The sequence below is a fragment of the Rhynchophorus ferrugineus genome, unplaced genomic scaffold, assembly GCF_030347505.1.
Source record: "Rhynchophorus ferrugineus isolate W39M unplaced genomic scaffold, kcgeb_rfMv2 rfM2, whole genome shotgun sequence".
Taxonomy (NCBI): Eukaryota; Metazoa; Arthropoda; class Insecta; order Coleoptera; family Curculionidae; genus Rhynchophorus; species Rhynchophorus ferrugineus.
In genome coordinates, this window is record NW_027472581.1 from 16726775 (window position 1) to 16748950 (window position 22176).

The 22176-nt window shown below is 33.2% G+C and overlaps 1 protein-coding gene and 1 long non-coding RNA gene across 6 annotated transcripts in view; one reads left to right on the plus strand and one right to left on the minus strand.

The window, feature by feature from the left end:
- Window positions 1–22176, plus strand: part of drn (zinc finger AN1-type doctor no) — a 155336-nt gene that overhangs the window by 21702 nt on the left and 111458 nt on the right. For 3 of the 5 annotated variants that reach the window (XM_076394014.1, XM_076394016.1, XM_076394015.1), the window contains exon 3: window positions 11615–11652. The exons of 1 other annotated variant lie outside the window; for it this stretch is intronic. The gene's annotated coding sequence lies outside the window, so the exon portion shown is untranslated. Of the gene's footprint in view, window positions 1–5224; window positions 5334–11614; window positions 11653–22176 lie in introns of those variants that run through there. One more of the 5 variants, XM_076394017.1, reaches the window with a different exon arrangement.
- Window positions 15584–15988, minus strand: LOC143189983 (uncharacterized). Its single transcript, XR_013004134.1, has 3 exons — window positions 15853–15988; window positions 15773–15793; window positions 15584–15721 (listed from the first exon to the last, which is right to left on the minus strand). It is a non-coding gene; the product is annotated as an uncharacterized LOC143189983 (long non-coding RNA).

A 22176-nucleotide genomic window follows, 5' to 3' on the forward strand; every position in this document is an offset into this window, starting at 1 on the left:
GCTTTTAAAATTTTAAATGCTTATATTCTTTTAAAAGCAATATCCGGAAGTTCCATTAGACCTCTTGGATACTTTTCAGAATAACAGTTTCGTCTGAAATAATTCTATTAAATTATGTTGTATTGAAAAACTACTCCCTGTTTTTATACATTTCATATATTTAATCTCTGATGGAACTAACATCAAGCTAATCTTGATTCGTCACCCGCTTCATATGAAGACGTTTTTTTTTAGTGAATTCAAGATTATATTTTTCATTTTTTGAGATATTTTAGTGACCGTGTCCGTACTAATATTCAATGCAGCTGCAACACGCTAAAAATATTTTCAATAAAAATCGCAGCAAATTAATATTTAACAGTAAAAATGCTTACCTCTCTGTCGAATTTTTTACAGGCAAAAGGTGGCCTCCATTATCTCGTTCCTATTCGAAGCAACTGATTAGACGATCTTGATGACGTATGTACGAAACAATTTTGAATAGACTATACTTGGTTTGATGTTTCAATTCAACCTTATATTTGAAATCCAAGTAGGCTTTATAATAGTCTGATAAACCAATTTCTTTGTTTTTATATCAAGTTGGAACTATCTTTCAATTAACCTTTACAGTTCTTTAATTTTGGCTCTACTTCTTCTACGTTTAGTGTAACGTGATGTTTCAAATTTAATCTACCATGGATGAATGCCGAAATATTTCATTGATTCTGTTTGAGAAATTCACACTATTCAGTCCATTTGTTGGATGTACAGCACTAGATATGTCAGTTATGTTTTTGATTTTTTTTTGAGATATGTTTTTTACCATAGACATATTTGTGTGATCGGCAAAGATTCTTTTTTTCAAGAACTGTTTTAAGGTCCTTTTTTATTGGAATTTTAGCAGTGTAGACTAATAGGTTAATTGAAAAGTCCCCGGCCCGAGGCATAGATGGCGCTACTAGAATTAAATCCATATGTTGTTTAGTTACCCCTAACCCACAAAGGATACTTGTATAAATTTGACAGCTATAGTATCATTAGTTCATGACTTATAGCATTTTGAGTGAAGCAACTTTGGTTATTGTGAAAAAAATGGATAAAAAGAAATTTCGCGTGTTGATAAAATATTGCTTTTGGAAAGGAAAAAATACAGTTGAAGCAAAAACTTGGCTTGATGCCGAGTTTCCGGATATTTCCCCTGGAAAATCAATGATTGGTATGCTAAGTTTAGACGTGGTGAAACGAGCATCGAAGACGGTGAACGCAGTGGGCGCCCAAAAGAGGTTGTTACCGACGAAAACATTTTAAAAATCCACAAAATGATTTTGAATGACCGTAAATTGAATCTGAATGATATAGCAGACATTCTAAAGATATCAACTGAACATGTACATCATATCATTCACAAATATTTGGGTATGAGAAAGTTCTGTGCAAAGTGGGTGCCGCGCGAGCTCACTTTTGACCAAAAACAACGACGAGTTGATGATTCGGAGCAGTATTTGAAGATGATCAGGCGTAATAAACTCGAGTTTTTGCGCCGATATGTGGCAATGGATGAAACATGACCCCATCATTTCACTCCGAAGTCCAATAGACAGTCATCCGAGTGGACTGCATACGATAAACCTCCTCCAAAGCGTGGGAAATCGCAACAGTCGGCTGGCAAGGTTTTGGCGTCTGTATTTCGGGATGCCCATGGAATAATTTTCATTGACTACCTTAAAAAAGGAAAGACCATCAACTGCGAGAATTACATAGCTCTATTGGATCGTTTGAAGGACGAAATCGTGGAAAAACGGCCGCATTTGAAGAAAGAGAAAGTGCTGCTTTACCAAGACGATGCACCGTATCACAAGTCAGTGAAAACGATGGCAAAAATCCATGAATTGGGCTTCGAATTGCTTCCTCATCCATCGTACTATTTCCTGTTCTCAGATCTCAAAAAAATTAAAAGAATCAAAGAATTAAATTAGAATATTTATAATATATGACGGTAATTAGGACGCTACTGTAACTATATTCATGCCGCTAATCTGTTCTTACGCTCTTTTTCTCATTATACCTTATTTTCTGAAGTTCAACTTTTTTTAATATTCCGAATATATCGAATTACGAACCAATAAACCATTTGCGATATAAAAGTTTTTCTTTTTCAATTTAATGTAAAGACTATTAAAAAGTCATCAAGAGCTGTTGGAAACTTGTAATGAAAATACTCGATCGATACAATGTGGTAGTTTATTTTTTTACCACGCCACGATTTAATGCTTGCCAGGCAAAAAAAAAATTAAGGGTTTTCTACAACGTATTGTTACTAACAATGAAATGTGGATCTACCGTGATAGTCTTAAGCACAGAGTCGTGGGTTAATCCAAGAGAGCCATCCATGCACATCGACACCAAAGCGGGATATTTATGATCATAAAGTAATTCTGTGCATATGTCGCAACTGGTGCGTGCATTGCAGGACTGTATTCAGGCTGCTAAATGCGAATGAAACTGTCACCGCTGATATCTACTGATGTCAATTGAACAATTTCAACGACATGTTGTCTCAAAGTTGCTTTGGCTTCGGATTTATTTATCCCTCTAGTCTCATATATACCCCCTTTTTGGTTCTTGGTCATTTCAACTCCTTTTATCCAGTAAATATCCTTTTCTGATCCAGCTCTTAGCTCAGTTTGTTGAATTGTTGTTTTTCCAAAATTTTCATAATAAAACACCTCCTTGTGTCCCTTTAGATATACACATGTGATACCCACTTTCCTGACAAACAGTTTCAAAATATTTGCCATTTTTTACAAATACTTGAAAGAAGTCATTTCAGTGCCTACTATGGAAGCTGATAGAATTAAATCCATATGTTTTTTAGTTAGCCCTAACTCTCAAAATGTGCGTGTATAAATTTGACAGCTGTCGGATTATTAATTTGTGAATTATATCATTTTGAGTGAAGCAACTTTAGTGTTTGTGAAAGAAATGGGTAAAAAAACACGTACTACAATTTCGCATGTTGATAAAATATTGCTTTTTGAGGAGAAAAATTATAGTTGAAACAAAAATTGGCTTGATGCCGAGTTTCCGGACACTGCCCCAGGAAAATCAACCATCAAGTATTGATATGCTAAGTTTAGACGTGGTGAAATGAGCACTGAAGACGGTGAACGTAGTGGACGCCCAAAGGAGGTTGTTACTGACGAAAACATTTAAAAAATCGAGAAAATGCTTTTGAATGACTGTAAATTGAAATTGAATGAAATAGCAGATACTCTAAAGATATCAACTCAACGTACATCATATTATTCACGAATATTTGGGTATGAGAAAGCTCTCTGCAAAATGGGTGCCGCGCGAGCTCAGTTTTGACCAAAGACAACGACGAGTTGATGATTAGGAGCAGTGTTTGAAGATGATCAAGGGTAATCATTTCACTTCGAAGTCCAATCAACAGTCATCCGAGTGGACTGCACACGATGAACCCGCTCCAAAGTGTGGGAAAACGCAACAGTCGGCTGGCAAGGTTATGGCGTCTGTATTTTGGAATGCGCATGGAATAATTTTCAATGACTACCTTGAAAAAGGAAAACCATCAACAGCGACTATTACATAGTGTTATTGGACCGTTTGAATGACGAAATCGCCGAAAAACGGCCGCATTTGAAGAAAAAGAAAGTGCTGCTTCACCAAGACAATGCACCGTGTTACAAGTCAGTGAGAACGATGGCAAAAATCCATGATTTGGGTTTCGAATTGCTTCCTCATCCACCGTATTCTCCAGATCTGGCCCCAGCGACTATTTCCTGTTCTCAAATCTCAAAAGAATTCTTGCTGGGAAGAAATTTTAGTCGTTTTGAAGCAAAGGACAAATCGTACTACAAAATGGCATCGAAAAGTTGGAAGGTCGCTATAATCAGTGTATCACCCTTGAAGGTAATTATGTTGAATAAGAAAAACTAATTTTGCAAAAAAATGTGTTTTACTATAGTAGACCGGGGACTTTTCAATTGACCTGTTAATATATATTTGTCCAGACTTTCAAACACACTGTGGAATAATAATACGTAAACTTTAATTGTCTATCAAATAGTTAGTCTTTCATTTAATCCAATTTACATAATGTACAAACTCACTCATTTTACTGCAGAAAGGCTGCGATTTCTTCAACAGTATCGCCATCACTAATTCATTTCGTTTGTATACATGAACCTTTACAGTGTCTATCATGAAAACGTTTGCAGAGTCACTTCACCCTGGGTCAAGACTGATATTGTCAATTAAAACACTGAATGTCCATTTTATCGTCTTTTAGTAGTTCGGCTAATTGTAATAACGGTTCACTATATATTTTCTTCCGATTGCTACTTCTCAAAGTTAAAACACGTTCAACATATTCGCCTCGATCAACCAAGACCATCTAGCAGTGCACTTGTCAAGAATTCGTTCAATTTCTTCAATAAAGTCCAATCAACTAAACGCCGGCATTTGTGTCTAAAACGTGTACATCTGAGCATTTCCATCGCCCGGTCCAGACACCACGCCCTCCTCGATTAGCGAAAGAGTCATCTACGTAATTCGTCAACAATGCCGTTCTGTATTTTCTTACAGAGACGTATTTGAAATAAACGTTGAAGCTGTATAACACAACTGAACGAATCGGCGTCTTATACAAGAGAGTCTTGATGGAGATACATCTAATAGTTACAGAAGCGTTGTAAACCCATCAAAATTATTTACCAAGCTCAGTAAATAATAATCAAAGCCATTGTAATCAATACATTATCCGATAGAAATGGACCGTTTCGCTCGAATTTAACTAACCACGCCAACTTACGAGATCCCGATCTCGTCAAGTCACGAGGAAATAGATGCCCGACTTGGATCCGAACCCATGACATACCGAAAATAAACAAATAAAACGCGCCGGCCAGGAAACCGACGCCTTGCCAAACGATTAGGCGAGATGGGCTCGAGGCTGGAACGGGACGACCCACGTACACGCCGTTTAATTTTTTTCCGATAGGAATAACGGTCGAAAAAGTTGATTGACTACCGGGGCCACCTCTCGTCGACTCTATATTTAGAAGGAAACGCGCGCGATATTGCGAAATATCGTTCGTTTGTTTTCGGTTCATTTATTTTTGTCTATCGTTTGTTCATACTCGGACACTCGATTGCACTTGAATGTTTTTTTTGTCTGCCTCGGAAATGGACAGTTTACGATAGATTTTGGTGTTTAATGTGAAATTAACCGTATTGATTGAAACGTCTTCGGCACAAAATATGGAAATATAGAATGGGAACTTCAATGGGCACACCTGATGACTCATTCGCTAGTCGAAGCTAACGAGGTATCGGGAGACGACAGTATAAAGCCTATAAGAGGTCAGTTGAAAAGTCCCCGGACTACCGTAGTAAAACACATTTTTTTTGGCAAAATTAGTTTTTTTATTCAACATAATTCCCTTCAAGGGTGATACACTGATTATAGCGACCCTCCAACTTTTCGATACCACTTTTGTAGTACGATTTGTCTTTTGCTTCAAAATAGGCCTCAGTTTCGGCAATCATTTTTTCATTCGACGAAAATTTCTTCCCAGTGAGTATTCTTTTGAGATCTGAGAACAGGAAATAGTCGCTGGGGGCCAGATCTGGAGAATATGGTGGATGAGGAAGCAATTCGAGGCCCAATTCATGGATTTTTGACACGGTGTAATGTCTTGGTGAAGCAGCACTTTCTTTTTCTTCAAATGCGGTCGTTTTTCGGCGATTTCGTCCTTCAAACGATCCAATAACGCTATGTAATAGTCGCTGTTGATGGTCCTTGCTTTTTTAAGATAGCCATTGAAAATTATTCCATCGCATCCCAAAATCCAGACGCCATAACCTTTCTAGCCGACAATTGCGTTTTTCCACGCTTTGGAGTGGGTTCATCGTTTGCAGTCCACTCGGATGGTTGTCGATTGGATATAGGAGTGAAATGATGGAGCATTCATCCATTGTCACATATCGATGCAAAAGCTCGGGTTTATTACGCTTTATCATCTTCAAACACTACTCCGAATTATCAACTCGTTTTTGGTCAAAAGTGAGCTCGCGCGGCACCCACTTTGTATAGAGCTTTCTCATACCCAAATATTCGTGAATGATATAATGTACATGTTCAGTTGATATCTTTAGAGTGTCTGCTATTTCATTCAATTTTAATTTACGGTTATTCTAAATCATTTTGTGAATTTTTTAAATGTTTTCGTCGGTAAAAATCTTTTTTGGGCATCCACTGCGTTCATCGTCTTCGGTGCTCATTTCACCACGTCTAAACTTAGCATACCAATCCTTGATGGTTGATTTTCCTGGGGCAGTGTCCGGAAACTTGGCATCAAGCCAAGTTTTTGCTTCAACTGTATTTTTGTCCCCTCAAAAAGCAATATCCTATCAACACACGAAATTTCTTTTTATCCATTTTTTTCACAATAACAAACAAAAGTTGCTTTACTCAAAATGCTATAATTCGCAAACTAATGATACGGCAGCTGACAAATTTATACACGCATCCTTTGAGGGTTACGGCTAACTAAAAAACAAACGGATTTAATTCTAGTAGCGCCATCTATGTGCCAGGCCGGGGACTTTTCAATTGACCTGTTTCATTAAGTGTTGACAGGCTAGAACTGCATATGCGCATTTGTTCTAATCTAGCCTGACAGTTTTCACAACTACGCATCCTTTTTTATATACGCCTTGTTGTTTACCAGAGTTCTGGTTAGAAGTCATTTTTATGTTAATTTTGTTTTTACATTTTGTTGAGGTAATAATTATTTCATAGGCAAAATTAGCGGCAGATAATGCGAAAATAAGTGTATAAGGTATGAATTATTAGTAAAATATTATCATTTTATAACACTAATTTTGTAGATTACTATGGAACAAAGTGTATATTGTTATGTTAAATAATATGGAAACAGAAATTATTTAAGGTAAAAATGAAATATGGTCGGTCATGTTTGTATACGTTTTCTGTCTATTTATTATTATACTTATATCGCTCTGATCTTACAGATATTTCAAAAGATGAAATGTTAAAACTAAATATTAAAATAAAGTGTCATGTATTTTTAGCACAGTGTAAATATAAGGTGTACTTAATAGAAAGTGGTGGGAATAATTTGATAACATAGGATTTGAAGCTTTGTGATTTATTATTTCTTTCGGTTTATATAACCCCTTGGAGCAGATAAATAATGCAGAAATATTATATAATTTAACAATTTTTATTCTAATAAATGGAATAAAATAAAGAAAACGTAATCTAAGCAATACACATTTAGAGACATACACGCAACCCATATAAATAAAATATTAAAATAAAGATTTGAATTAAAATAACTTATCTTACATTTTCCTTTCGCAAAAAAATTCAATGTTTAGTTCTCTCCTTATAAATAATTTCAACATTACATCAATTATCTGTCATATTTATGTATTTCTATTTATAAAAAATAATGATAATGTGTAATGTGATGTTTTTATAAAATATTAATAATTTAAAATATATTTGTATAAATAGTTCGACATATATTGATTATATTTTATTTCGTTTCATTCATTACTTTTTTAAATAAAATTTTATGAAATAATTACATTTGCTAAAAAAAGTATACCTGTATCAAATAAATAAAATATAAAACTCTCAACAACACCTTAACGATCTAATGACAAACATGGAAAAGAGAACGCATTTTTATATTAAAGTATAGGTATTTGAAAATTTGTTTTGTAAAAATAATGATATATAGACTGGAGATTTCTTTCAGCCTAAAAGTACGATCGTCCATTTGTTTTAAGCTAGTAAATGTACAATATGTTAACCCAAAGGTCGAGGTAGTCAATTCATTAATGGGACTTGTGGATCAATAATAGTAGCAAAACTAGGGATCATAGTTGATATTTGGAGATTTTAAAGACAATTTCACTGCTTTCATATATGGTTGTGGCTTTTTCGTTTGATATAACATTTACTTCAAATCAGCAGTAATGCTACAAATGATTCTTAATTCGTTATATTGGTCAATTGTACAAGTCACCATAGTACCAAAGGTAAACAATTTTTGACATAGTGACATAATATTCGGTAGATATTTCTCTTTATGGCTCTTCAGCTTCTCTCCTCATGGCTTCGACTAGTCGCATAGCATCTTTTGATAAATATCAATATTTTTGGTCATCAATATATTGATAATTACCGGTTATTAGATATATCGTTGCATAACTATCGATATTTTAAGTTTTTTATATAATAATATCGGATATGTATATATATCGAGATATCGTAATATCACTACATGTTGGTCTGCACCTTAAATCTTATCTCACTGATAGATAGTACATTTGAAACAAGATTATGGATATAAAAAACTACACATCCAATATATTCGGGTATTCCACAAAGCAGTGTTTTTAGTTCAGTATTGATGTACCAAACGAAATAAAAGCCTATAGACCTATATCACTGCTGCCAGTAATATATAAGGTTTTTGAAAAATTCCTGTTGAAAAAAATAAAACCGATCATGGAGGGAAAACCCCTAATACCAACACACCAGTTTGGGTTTATTAACAAGCATTCAACAATTGACCAGGTCCACAGAATAACAGATGTTATTGAAAAAGCCTACGAAACTAAACAAGTATGCTCAGCTATATTCTTAAATGTAGCACAAACTTTCGATAAGGTTTGGTACGAAGGCCTTGTTCATAAACTACAGAAAATGCTACCAAAACAACACCCCGAACTATTAAAATCGTACATTTCAACCAGAATGTTTAGAGTCAAGCAATAAGAAGCTTACTCTACAATAAAAGAAGCTAAAGCAGATGTACCACAAGGAAATGTACTGGGACCAAAGCATTATCTACTCTACACTTGTGATATACCATAAATGGAGAATATTACGATGGCTACATTTGCTGATGATACTGCGATTATAGCTGTCGGAGATAATAGTGAAGAAGCCTCACGAAAATTACAACAGGGCAAGTGACAATATAAATAATTGGACACAAGCTTGGAAAATAAGAATTAATGAAAGTAAATCTATACATGTGCAGTTTACCTATAAACAGACCGTACCAATAACATTAAATAATACTATAATTCCATATAGCAACAACGCTATATATCTCGGAATGAATTTTGATGCAAAACTCCACTGGAAGGAACATATAAAGAAGAAAACAAAAGAACTGGAATTGAAATAGGAAAATGTACTGGCTAATCAGATTAAAATCACTATTATATAAGCATATACTGAAACCTATATGGACATCAATTATGGACATGTTCCCCAAATAGTAACATAAATAAAATACAATTTTTTCAGAACAAAGTCCTGAGAGGTATTGTGGGTGCACCCAAATATTATAGAACTGATTACCTACATCGAGACCTTCAGATACTCACAGTCATTCAAGAAATCAAGAAAATTGCAAGAGGACATGAGGAAAGATTCCATTCTCATGAGAATATTGAAATATTGCAGCTTTTGGATACCACCAGAAGAGGACACAGACTCAAACGAATCAAACCATCTGATCTTGTGTAGTGAGGTGCATATATTAAAAAATACAGCAGTGACATGTATACACATTATTTCACCAGAGACTGAGATAGGGCCGATGGGTCCTCCTAGTATATACCTAGATTTAAGTTATCATAAAGACAAATTCTAGGTTGGACGGAAATGACTAGTAACGATGTTAACAATTAAATAATAAAAAAAGTATTAATATGCTCTATACTGCTGATCTACCAAACATCTAGATTTACAACAGCAATACGCATAGAGGACGAAGCAGTTTCAAGATTAGCAACAGGAAACCTACAAAAACACCTTAATAAAATGGAATTGTGGTTGAAAATTTAGTATGTTAATGAAAAATAATTTACCCCTATTACTTTCGCATATGCATTGATTTGAACAAGTAATAATCATAAGCCAAGTCACCAAATGAAACAAAATTTTAAAAATCTACCTCAGTCATATAGTTCGAAGAACTCAAAAACTTCTTTGCTTTTCGAATCATTTCGAACAAAACTCAAGAACTAATTAAATATTAAATGTTTTTTAGCTTGGGGAATAAGGGGAGAATTTTACATTCCCCTTTCAACGTCTCATACCAAAAAGATTTTGTTTTGAAATTGATGAAGTTGAGACGCGTAATAACAAAACAAAGTGAAAGGCATTTCTCTAGAAACCGCCTTTGTAACAGGCTGCTTTGCGAATAACCAGTTATCTCAAGACACACTGAACTGGGCTCTCCGAGTGACCTTTTTCCTATCAAAAGCTGAGCTCGTAAGGGATTTCAATATCGGCCGAGAATGTCTTGTTTTCGAATAATTGAGAAATTGCCGAAATTATTTATAAACATTATTGTTTGAACTTTGAAAAGCAATTCGTTACTGTATTCAAAATTTGTTTTAATAAGGACTTTGTTTAAAGTCCTTATTAAAACAAGAAATTCTATAAACAATTATATTGATATTAGTTACAGAGATTCCAAAAGAAATCATTACTTGTTTAATAGTTAATATAAATAAAAATATTTTTAGCAAAAAATTGAACCGCCTTCGAAAAATAAATAAGGAATTCACTAAAAATTAAAAAATAATCTAACTTAGATTTTTACACAAAAAAAGTTTCAACTTGTTTCATTCCATTAATGATATTTCATAACTATAAAATCTAACCAATAATTCGAAAAAGAAAAAAGTTTGGGACAAGTATTTATTTAACCAAGCAAGGACAAGCAGCCATTTTCCCTTCTTTTGGCTTTTTCTTATCGTATGGAAACAGTTGATATACCAACTGCTAAACTGTCCGAAAGGTCTTTGAGATTGCAAACAGCAAAAGTAATGAATGTCGATGAACAGTTTTGAGAATTCCATGATTAGACATTGTACTCAATAATAGTAAATGGAAAACGGTTATTTTAACATAATAGTATAACTAATGCGTATATTAATTTTATATCCAAGTATTTTATATTAATTTTTCCGTTGAGTGCATCTTTTTACGTTTAATTCTTATATCCTTCGTTGTTGTATTTCCATCTCACGTTTCTTTATCATGTTATATTGATATGAGCATATTTTTCCTTATATTCTTCTGTTAGTATCTGCGTATATTTTTCTTACTATATCATTTGTAAAAGAATATTAGTATCCATTCTCCCCTCACACATTTCAACCAAATGCTCATCTATATTCTGAATAATTACACACGTGTCTACGCAGACAAATCTTACACATAATTAAATTTTCTACAATTATCCTATATTATCTTATACACTCATCTTTAATTATTTCCGCTCTTATCACACACTTCGTTCATTGTTATTTTAAAAGGACGAGATGCTATGGAGTGTGGTGTACCCTAATAATATACATATAAATATGAAAAACATAAAAGACTCTTTTTTTACTTAATTGTTCATTGATAATTCAGTTGTATTTCATGAATTATTATTATTTAATGAAAAAAGATTTTTCTCCTTTAAGGACGGAGTAAGATCCTTTGTTTATTTATTTTAGATAAGCTCACATGAAAATGTTATAATACAATTTCCTTTTTCAGTTCAGGCACCAATTAGGAAACATTGCTACTTACGAAGGGTGAGTGCTTTTAGCAATTTATTTTATTTAATTTATTAACCGTATCAATCGAGCTTCATTCAATTTTTTTATGGATTTTAATTCAGCTTGAGCGCAATCTATATAAACTGAACTTAGATTTTGTGATCTTTATTAATACCAAAAGTTTTTTTAACAAGAAATTTAAGAGCACATCATCAAGAAACAATTTTGCTCGAAGCCATTTCTTTATATCTTCGTTTTAAGTTTATCAATTGCGAGATGTGAAAGTTTATTGCTGTTATATAATCTGTCTGAAGATGACCTAGTGATTATTTAACTGATAATTTGATATTTTATTAATATAATAGGAATAACATCAAATTTTTGCGACACCTTATTTAAATATATTAACATCATGTATTAGGATCACGCATTAATTTTGTACCAATCTTACTAATTTATCATTAAAATCCTTCACAAACTGACGATAGGTAGTAGAGTACTATACCAGGGTTGTACAATAACTATCTGGCTTTGACAAAAAAAATTTAAAGTATATTTAACTTTCAACGTAATCACCAAATACATAGGGTAGTATTATTTTTTGTTTTCTCTTTGATGGATTAATACAATATTCTTAATTAAGGTATTTTTCTCTGATTTCGGATTCTGATAGTGATATTTCAGTATAAAATGTTGCTAGCAAGTGACATTTTTGTACAAAATCTGCAAGAAACTAATAAAACCCCGGTTTAACATTGAAAATCATTCAAACAATGGAATGATTCGATGGATAAAGCATTCTACATCACACTCTCTATGAAAGGAGATAACGTTTTATGGAGATGACAAATTATGACTTCAAAATATTATATATTACGTGATTATTAACGAAAGCCAAATCATAAGTTGATGTCGGATGAGAAAATTTAGAGTGTCAAAGGAATTAATGCAATTAAAAAAGTAAAATAATTTGATTCAAACATGCATCTGTGATTTTGTGATTTATTTGTAAAGTTTTTCAAAATTCGTATCATTTTATCGTAAATATTGTTTCGTTTGTAAATTATTGCATAAAAAATGTGAAAACGAATAAAAGTGAACAAAAGAAGTGAAAAAGAGTATTAAAATTGATGATTGGTAAGTGGTTAGTGATTTATTAATCTCTTAGAAAGTCAGCAATCTGCCCGTGGGCAATAAGTATTATTACATGATTTCCGTTATATAATATAACCATCCTACCATGTAGAAGATCAGTTCATAAGTGGTCTGCTTTACAACTTATAATCTAAATCTTATTTTAGATACTGTTCTAACTTATTTGAAAGTCTATCCTAACTTATTCTAAAGACTATTCTAACCTATTCTGGAGATTACTAAATCTCGCTCTATATGTCTATTTATCAGTTCGTATGGTAGTTTGCGCTTGAATCTACGCTCTTATCTGTCGTAGCGCACTGTCATAGCACACATTTAACTGTTTGACGAATGCATTGGGATGCACTAATAGCCTATCAGAGAACTTCGCCTAGCATTTCGAATCACACTCGTTATGGGTTCTAAGGGGATATCGCGTTGAATCAGTTTGTTGGGCACGTAATATGGGGCATCGACGATGACTCGCAACACTTTATTCTGGAACCTCTGGAGGATATCTATGTTAGATTTGCTAGTAATACCCCACAGTTCAATACCATAGATTCACATGGGCCTAAGTATTGAATCATACAGCGAAACCTTGTTATCTAATGATCATTTACTTTAAGCCCAAGCTGTTTGCGTTTTGTCACTATATGTTTTTTTCATGTCAAATGTTAATCAAAATACAATTTTGAAAAATAAAACAAAAATTGATAAATAGCTGTTTTTCGTTTCTAATGCCGGAATATAAAAAACAACCCTCTTGTGTGTAATCTCCCCTTTGTATGATCAAAGAGTCTGTCGTAAAAGCTGACCATTGTTTTACTCACTTTGTGTTAGCCAATAGTTATCCACATTATTTTTCAATGTTAGTATGCCATGGGCAGACGCAATATCGAACCATTTTTTCAGAACTAGTATTTTGATATCGGCCTTAGATATTTTCCGATATTCTCGTGTATTGGATATTGTCAGGATTAATTTGTTATTCACTTAAGTTAATAATTAACTATCGACTTTTTTAATAAAAGTTTATGGGTTAATTAGGAGTTCAAAGCAATAAAAATATTTTTCATGTTTAAAGTGTAGGACACATATATTTAAGAAATGGTATAAAAAATTAATCTAGTCTCAGTCAGCTATGCCAATAATTGTGTCTCCCTTTAATTGTATTAAAAAAAATAATTTATAAAAAAAACTTCTATTAAGCTCTAATGATAAAAAATTGACTTTAATACAGCTAAACCAATCTTATCTAAAACAAAAGTGAATGATTCAATTAGTCGGTTATTGTCGTGCAAATTCGGTACATCCGGAGTACACGTAACCGTTTCGGGCAACTATCTGATGCATGGTATGAATGAAATTACCGGCGGTTTTTATTTTGTTTAAACTTGATAACATTTCTACAAATGTTTATTTATTTATTTAGGGTTTATTAATATATAAACATGGCAATATAACTAATGGGAATTTTATTGAGGGAATTTCGAATATACCAGGAATCCCGGTTTTTCTGAAATCAATATCGGTATTTTTAAGATTTTAAAAAACAATAACAGGTCAATGGAAAAGTCCCCGACCTGACACATAGATGGCGCTACTACAACTAAATCCATATGTTTTTTAGTTAGCCCTAACCCTCAAAAGTTGCGTGTATAAATTTGACAGCTGTCGGATCATTAGTTTGTGAGTTTCTGGACACTGCCCCAGGAAAATCAACCATCAAGGATTGGTATGCTAAGTTTAGACGTGGTGAAATGAGTACCGAAGACGGTGAACGCAGTGGACGCCCCAAAGAGGTTGTTACCGACGAAAACATTTAAAAAATCCACAAAATGATTGTGAATGACCGTAAATTGAAACATGTATAGTCAATTGAAAATAGCAGTGACACGGGAAAATTGTCAAAACGTCGCAATATTGCCGCGTCAACTCTGAGTTTTAGTACATTTTGGTTCTGACATATAACATTTTCATATAAATAAAATAATTGAACAAATATTTTATTAAATATAATTTATTTTAACATTATAATACATCTAATACATATATTCTCGAAGAACTTAAAAGTATAATTAATTATACAGCCACAATAATTTATAGGTTAGAGTTGTTTTATTATATATACATTAAACTTTTTTCCGCACTATTATCGGTAGGGTTCTAGGCGCGTTTTTGTATGTAGCGTTATTCCCCGAAAGCCTAATCCACATAATTAACAATTGTATATCTGAGTGATGTATTTTACTTTCATTAGAGAGCATATTTATGTTTTACGCTTAGTTCTTCTTTCTTTCGATGCAATGTATCCTTGTAAAGTCATTATGATATATATGTATACACCTTTCTTGATAAAATTACATTTAATCACTGCATTCTTCTTAATGCATTTGCCATATCTGCGAAACAGTGAGTTTTATTTCCCTCCTCATACATGTTAATCATACGTTCATGTATATTCCGAACATCAACCCACATGCTCATAAAGCTTTCACACTCTATAATACAATTCCCTACCACTAAAGTATATTAGTTGTATACTGACCTTTAGTGGTTTCATATTTCATCACCTTGTCTTGGTAATCGTCAGCATTGAATCATAAACTAACATTCATAAGGTTTTATTCAATCACTCTCACTTTCAGAAACACTAATCAAGTGAATAACTAAGGTGTTTATTTCCAATCTATCAAAAAGTTGCTCAAGGTTCTACCATTTGTCAATTTCTTCTTCAATGTGTCTGATCGAACTCACACAAATCGAAAATACTATTTTCAACAATGCCTCTTTCCATAAGTCCAGACAGTTTTGATTTCACCTCATCGACCTGAATATCTATTGTAATAATTCTTTGCAATACAACTCAATTGGCTTAAAATGCAGTGATAAGTAGGAAAGACGTAATATTTTGTGGCCATAACATTCAGTAATCTGATCTACTGTGTATCGTTTCTCAGGCTGATTTCTAAAAACGTAAATTACACAAAATGTAATTAAATATTTCATTTATATTTACCAATTAACAGCAACTATATGTCTGCAATGAATAAATGTTATGACTAATAAAACATAATCGATAGTTATTCCAACATTTACCTTTTTCCATCAGCTTCCGTTTTCTGTAAAATATTTATTATCATCTTGCCCTGAGCAACCCAATGTACCATTCTGAAATATTCATGTCTCATTTAAATATATAAATTGATATATTTCTTCCTCGATTTTGTTATATGTTTTTAAAAATTGTATTCTTTTAAAAACAATCTCTGGAAGTTCCATTAAACCCCTTCGTGGGTTATCTTTACACCACTGAAATCCTATATTATCCAACAATGTATGAACGGATATTCTACGTCCCTCAAATTGCTCTATATATTGTGGATTTTTATGGATACTTTCCAGGCTAACAATTTTCTATGAAATAATTCAGCACAGCTCTGTGCAAAGTGGGTGCGGCGCGAGCTCACTTTTGACCAAAAACAACGACGAATTGATGATTCGGAGCAGTGTTTGAAGATGACCGAGCGTAATAAACCCGAGCTTTTGTATCGATATGTGACAATGGATCAAACATGGCTCCATCCTTTCACTCTGAAGTCCAATCGACAGTCATCCGAGTCTACTGCACCCGACGAACCCACTCCAAAGCTTGGGAAAACGCAACAGTCGGCTGGTAAGCTTATGGCGTCTGTATTTGGGATGCGCATGGAATAATTTTCCTTGACTACCTTGAGAAAGGAAGGACCATCAACAGCGACTATTACATAGCGTTATTGGACCGTTTGAAGGACGAAATCGCCGAAAAACGGCCGCATTTAAAGAAAAAGAAAGTGCGGCTTCACTAAGACAATACACCGTCGCAAGTCAGTGAAAACGATGGCAAAAATCCATGAATTGGGCTTCGAATTGCTTCCTTATCCACCGTATTCTCCAGATCTGGCAACCAGCGACTACTTCCTGTTCTCAGATCTCAAAAGCAGAGAGGCCTATTTTGAAGCAAAGGACAAATCGTACTACAAAAATAGTGTCGAAAAGTTGGATCGTCGCTATAATCAGTGCATCACCCTTGAAGGGAATTATGTTGAATAAAAAAAAACTAATTTTGCCAAAAATGTGTTTTACTATGGTAGGCTTGGGGTCTTTTCATTAGAATAGCGTTTAAAACTTCGGTTTTAGTGTCAGTGTCACTAAAACAGCTATATCTCCCAAATTATTTGATATCTTGATAAATACTCTTAAGGCATAATCTTAAGGGTTTAAGCTTTGAATATATGAAAAATATCTATTTTTTTGTCTTCCATTTGGACCAATATTTCAGAATTTTTGAAATTTGAAATAGGCATGATGCCGATAATAAAGAATCATTAAAATATTGATTTATAATAATTATATATGATATGGTGATATATTATAAACATTAATACAGAATAATGAATGAAGTAGTACCTGTTTGTATGTTAAAACAAAGACTGAATAATATGAATAGTGATCGCCCCGTGGTCGAAGTTCGACCACAATATATTAAATTAATCATATTTCTCTCATAATAGGGTAAAAGGATTAATAAAAAATGATATGTTACTAAAACTTTGTTTCACAGTATTTTTAATATAAGATCAGAAATGTTTTATATATACATTAATTGAAATAATAAATGTCTGTGTATTAAAATATATGCAAGTATCTCAAGAACTAACACACGTTAACATTTCTTAAATTGCATTTAATTAACTTTCAACAATCAACAAAATATTAATATGTGTACATTTCTATGCCACTAATTTATGCAAGTATCTCAAGAACTAACACACGTTAACATTTCTTAAATTGCATTTAATTAACTTTCAACAATCAACAAAATATTAATATGTGTACATTTCTATGCCACTAATTTATATATATATATATATATATATATATATATATATATATATATATATATATATATATATATATATTAAAGTCTCCTTTTACCAACTATAAGTTTATCTGGATTGGGCCTAAAGTTTAACGTGGACTCCGAACCACAGTCCTCAGCATTAAGCCTACCGACTGGCGAGTAACCAACTTTAGAAATTATCCCAGAAGACATCCGGTCTTACCCTGGTTAGTTGCGTGACTGGAATCATTTTCCTTGTCGGATTTTACACTCTTGCCTAGAACATTCACAAATTTTAAACAATCACAAACCAGCAGGGTTCGAACCCGCGGCTATCGCAACAGTAGGAGGACTGTCCCATCGCCTTTACCACTGCGCCACCCAGCCGGCAATTTTAAAGGTTTATTAAAAATTATATTTAATTTATTTTGAGAAAATGTCAAAAAATATCGTCTAAAAATATATATATATATCGGCCGAAAATATCGATATATCGATCGATATAACATCCCTATATTAAAGATCTTTATTTACATCACTAGTATAGTAATTATATTTAATCTTAATATCAATGCTACCACTGTTACTTTTCTGTGATGCCTCGTGTATGACCTAAATCGAAATTGTCTTATAAAAGTCATCACTTATCTCCTTCGACAAAAAACTTAATTCCCTTGGAGCGAAATTTATTCGTATCGTTTCTTACGACCTCTTCAAGTACGAAAGGTGAAAGTCACCCGATAGTGTTTGATCAGTTGTCTAAAGATACTTAACGGTGAAAAGGTATTTTAATGATTTTATATGATTCTATAAAATTAAGTGTCAACTGTCGTTTTAACACCAATGTTTTACTGAATTATGTAATGGAAATATTTAGCAACAACAAGTAAATGTAGGGGGTAAACCTGTGTCACTAAAAAACGTGGCCATAGTAGAGATCTTCTCAAAATCGTGTACATGTTGTAAAATACCCTTAAAATACAATAGATAAAGAATGGTGTTTTGGGCTAGTGAAATATAGTTTTACAGTTCATAGTACTACTGTGAAATAGAAAAGAGCACGAAGAAAAATAATAGCTTTCTGCATTATGACTTTCTTCAGCGGGTCCATAAATTCTTAAAAAGAACATAATTTGAATGCTGGAGTATTATTTAAATATTAGTCGTTATTCGAATAAAATAATTCAGGTCAAAGAATCGGAATCCTATTCCTATAGTTTTTTTTCACTATAGATTTATATAGCGTGGGACAAAACTCTCGCTACTGTTTTGATTTCGCGTCATCTTGGTTACGTGACGTTTAGCTCAGTTTCGCTTTAACCATTGTGTTGTGGAGACGCCCAAATTTTATTATGGATAAATAATACGCATCAAGAACGAGCAGAAATAGTGTCTGAAGGCTGTCTGGTGAAATTGACAATTTTTCTTCTAAATTGACAATGAACGATGAAGCCCATTTTCTTCTCAGTGACCACGTCAATCACAAGATCGTCAAGAACAGTCGGTTTTGAAGAACACAGAATCCTCAATTAATTCACTAATTATCGTTGCATCCAATAAAAACAACTGTAAGATGTAGTATTCATACTGGACACATCATTGGTCCCTTTTTTTTTGAAAATGGCTAAGGTCTTGCATTTACTGTTACTGCTGAACGGTACCAAGACAAATCTTCTTGTACTTCTTGAAATGGAAGAGCAAGAAGAGGACATGTGGTTTCAGCAAGATGGGGCCACAGCACACACAGCTCGTTTAACAATTCAGTTATTGATTGATGTTTTTCCACGAAGACTAATTTCGCACAGTGGCGATTTAGCATGGGCAGATCTCCGGATTTAACGACACTAGACTTTTTGTTATGGTTTTTTTTTTGAATTTTTTATAAAATCTTTATGTGAATAAGCTCCAAACGATTCGACATCTTAAAAGCAATATTCGTCTCAGATTTCAATTCAGTCTCAGGTGTTGCAGGATGTCATGAAAAATGCCTTAAAAAGAGCCGAAATTTGCATAGCAAATTGCGGTCATCATTTAGCCGACCAAAAAACAAATAAACTTTTTATGAAAACCAAACTTACTTATCTTTTCTTTGGGCAAAATTAAAGGCAATCAAATTGGTAGCGGGACTTTTATCCCACGTTGTAGATTTATGGCTATTAAGAGATAACATTCTGATCATTGTATTCATTTTAAAAAGACATTATTGAGAATAATTGTATTTTAATCAAATTTCAAATTAAAAGCAGTAATAATAAACTATTTTATAATTTTCTGTTTCTCATCTTTCTGGCAAGAAGATTATACCATGTAGATAGAACGATTTTGGTTTGGCAACATACCATAGTTCTTAACCGTTTCCAAATCTTGCACCAGCCAAGTCAAATTACATCGATTTGCCATTCAGAAGAAGCTACGGAAGAAGTTGGGTGCGGCAGAACTTCTCACTCCAGCTGTAACAGTGGATGTTTCACAATTCTTGGAACGTGTAGCCGAGCGTTGTCATGCAAGAGTATGACTTTGCATCTCTTAATTGGTATTGCTCTATTCTGCTCTATTACGGTATGCAATAACAGTTTCGTTCGATTTTAGCAGCTCATAATACACTATACCTTATTAACTCCACCATATGCAACAATCCGACTTTATGCCCAGTATATACCGCTTCGGTGTGGATGCGGATGACTCCTTTGGACTAAACCATGACTTTTGGTTCTGAATAGATTACTCTTGGTATTATCGTAGCCGAGTTGTCTAGTTTTCTTCCACGTCGATAGTGAAAATATCTAATACCTAGTACTAACACACAAGAACATAAGGTGACAAGCTATTTTTTTCATATAAAACTGCTTCAAATAAAGAATTAATACGACACTAATATGGATACACTTGATTCATCAACATCAGTATCACCATAAGTTTCCAAATATGTCGTCAAGATATATCTTCAAATTAAACAACAAAAGTAATAATCTCGAAAATTCAATTTTGAGCATTGCATGATGCATCTGTATACATCGAAGGTTTACATAAAGAAATGGCAACATTATAGTATTTAGCACTAGACTAGGTCAACAGGTGTTTACATTGATACATCGCATTTCACCCACCAAATATAATTCGGCTACCGCCTTATTCACCGTCTTTAGCTCTACTGGATTTTCAACTGTCCCCTAAACTCAAAAAATGCTTCGAATGTATCATTTTGAGTTGGGTGAGGAAGGAAATGAATGAAAGAAACAAGTTTGGAAGGCTGAAGAAAACGTTACATGCATTGCGTCCATTCCATTTGTATTTTGTTTTAAGGTATTACTCAGAATCTTACTCTTTTTTAATCACTAATTGTTTTCGATTATATAAAGAGGAATTGAGTCTAATTTGATACACTTTATTTAAATACCAACATTTGCTATAGAATTGAATCTGATGATACGAGATCTTCTAACTAAAATATATCAACAAAGATGACGATATATTTGTCAGGTTTGAAGAGCATTTTGACTCTAGGAAACGACAAATATCGTAGTTTTAGTTCTAGATTGAAGAGCTGAGGTAGTTTCTTGATGTGATTATGACGTCATAACTTGGAATTTGTATTCAGATTTATTTTGTCTGATTATACGGTCAATATCAACAAATGCCCGGTTAGTTTGAGTCGGTACAAACTGTCCACAAAAGCATTGGAATTTCCGTGTGGTCCCAACGATATTAAGCGACACGTAAACCAAAATCCTATTGCTATTCTGCCGTTCATTTGTCCTTTTTTTTTGTTATAGTATTTCGCAACTTAAAAGCTGTTGCTCTTCATTACACAAAATCGATGATTAAATTTATTAATATCTTCTTGTAATCGATACATTATTAACACTTGAGATAATTTATGTCGTTATATTAACGGTTCTTGTTCACTACATTTAATTAATGTAAAAAAAAGTGAAAAATTGAATCTTTTTTATAATAGTATCCTTTTGATAATCAGATTAATTAGATACAGTAAGATTAGAAATAGTATTCTATAAGTGTTACTGAGCCAGTTCATGTAGCGTCATCATTTGATAATATGAATAAGCAATATCTGTTGAATACGTCTGATGAGACTGTCTCCTTACACACTATTTTTGAGCTGCTAATTCTTCATCTTCGAATATTTTAGGTTAAGCATGGTTGTTAAATTATTTGGTGTAATTCACCAAATAATATTCGGATCACCAGTTAAGTAACATATCAATTGCAAAGTCCCCGACCTGACCCATAGATGACGCTACTAGAATTAAATCCATATGTTTTTTAGTTACCCCTAACCCTCAAAAGATGCGTGTATAAATTTGACAGCTGTCGGATCATTAGTTTGTGAATTATATCATTTTGACTGAAGCAATTTTTGTTATTGTGAAAATAATGAATAAAAAGGAATTTCGCGTATTGATAAAATATTACTTTTTGAAGGAAAAAAATACAGTTGAAGCAAAAACATGTCTTGATGCCGTGTTTCCGGACACTGTCTCAGGAAAATCAACCATCAAGGATTGGTATGCTAAGTCTAG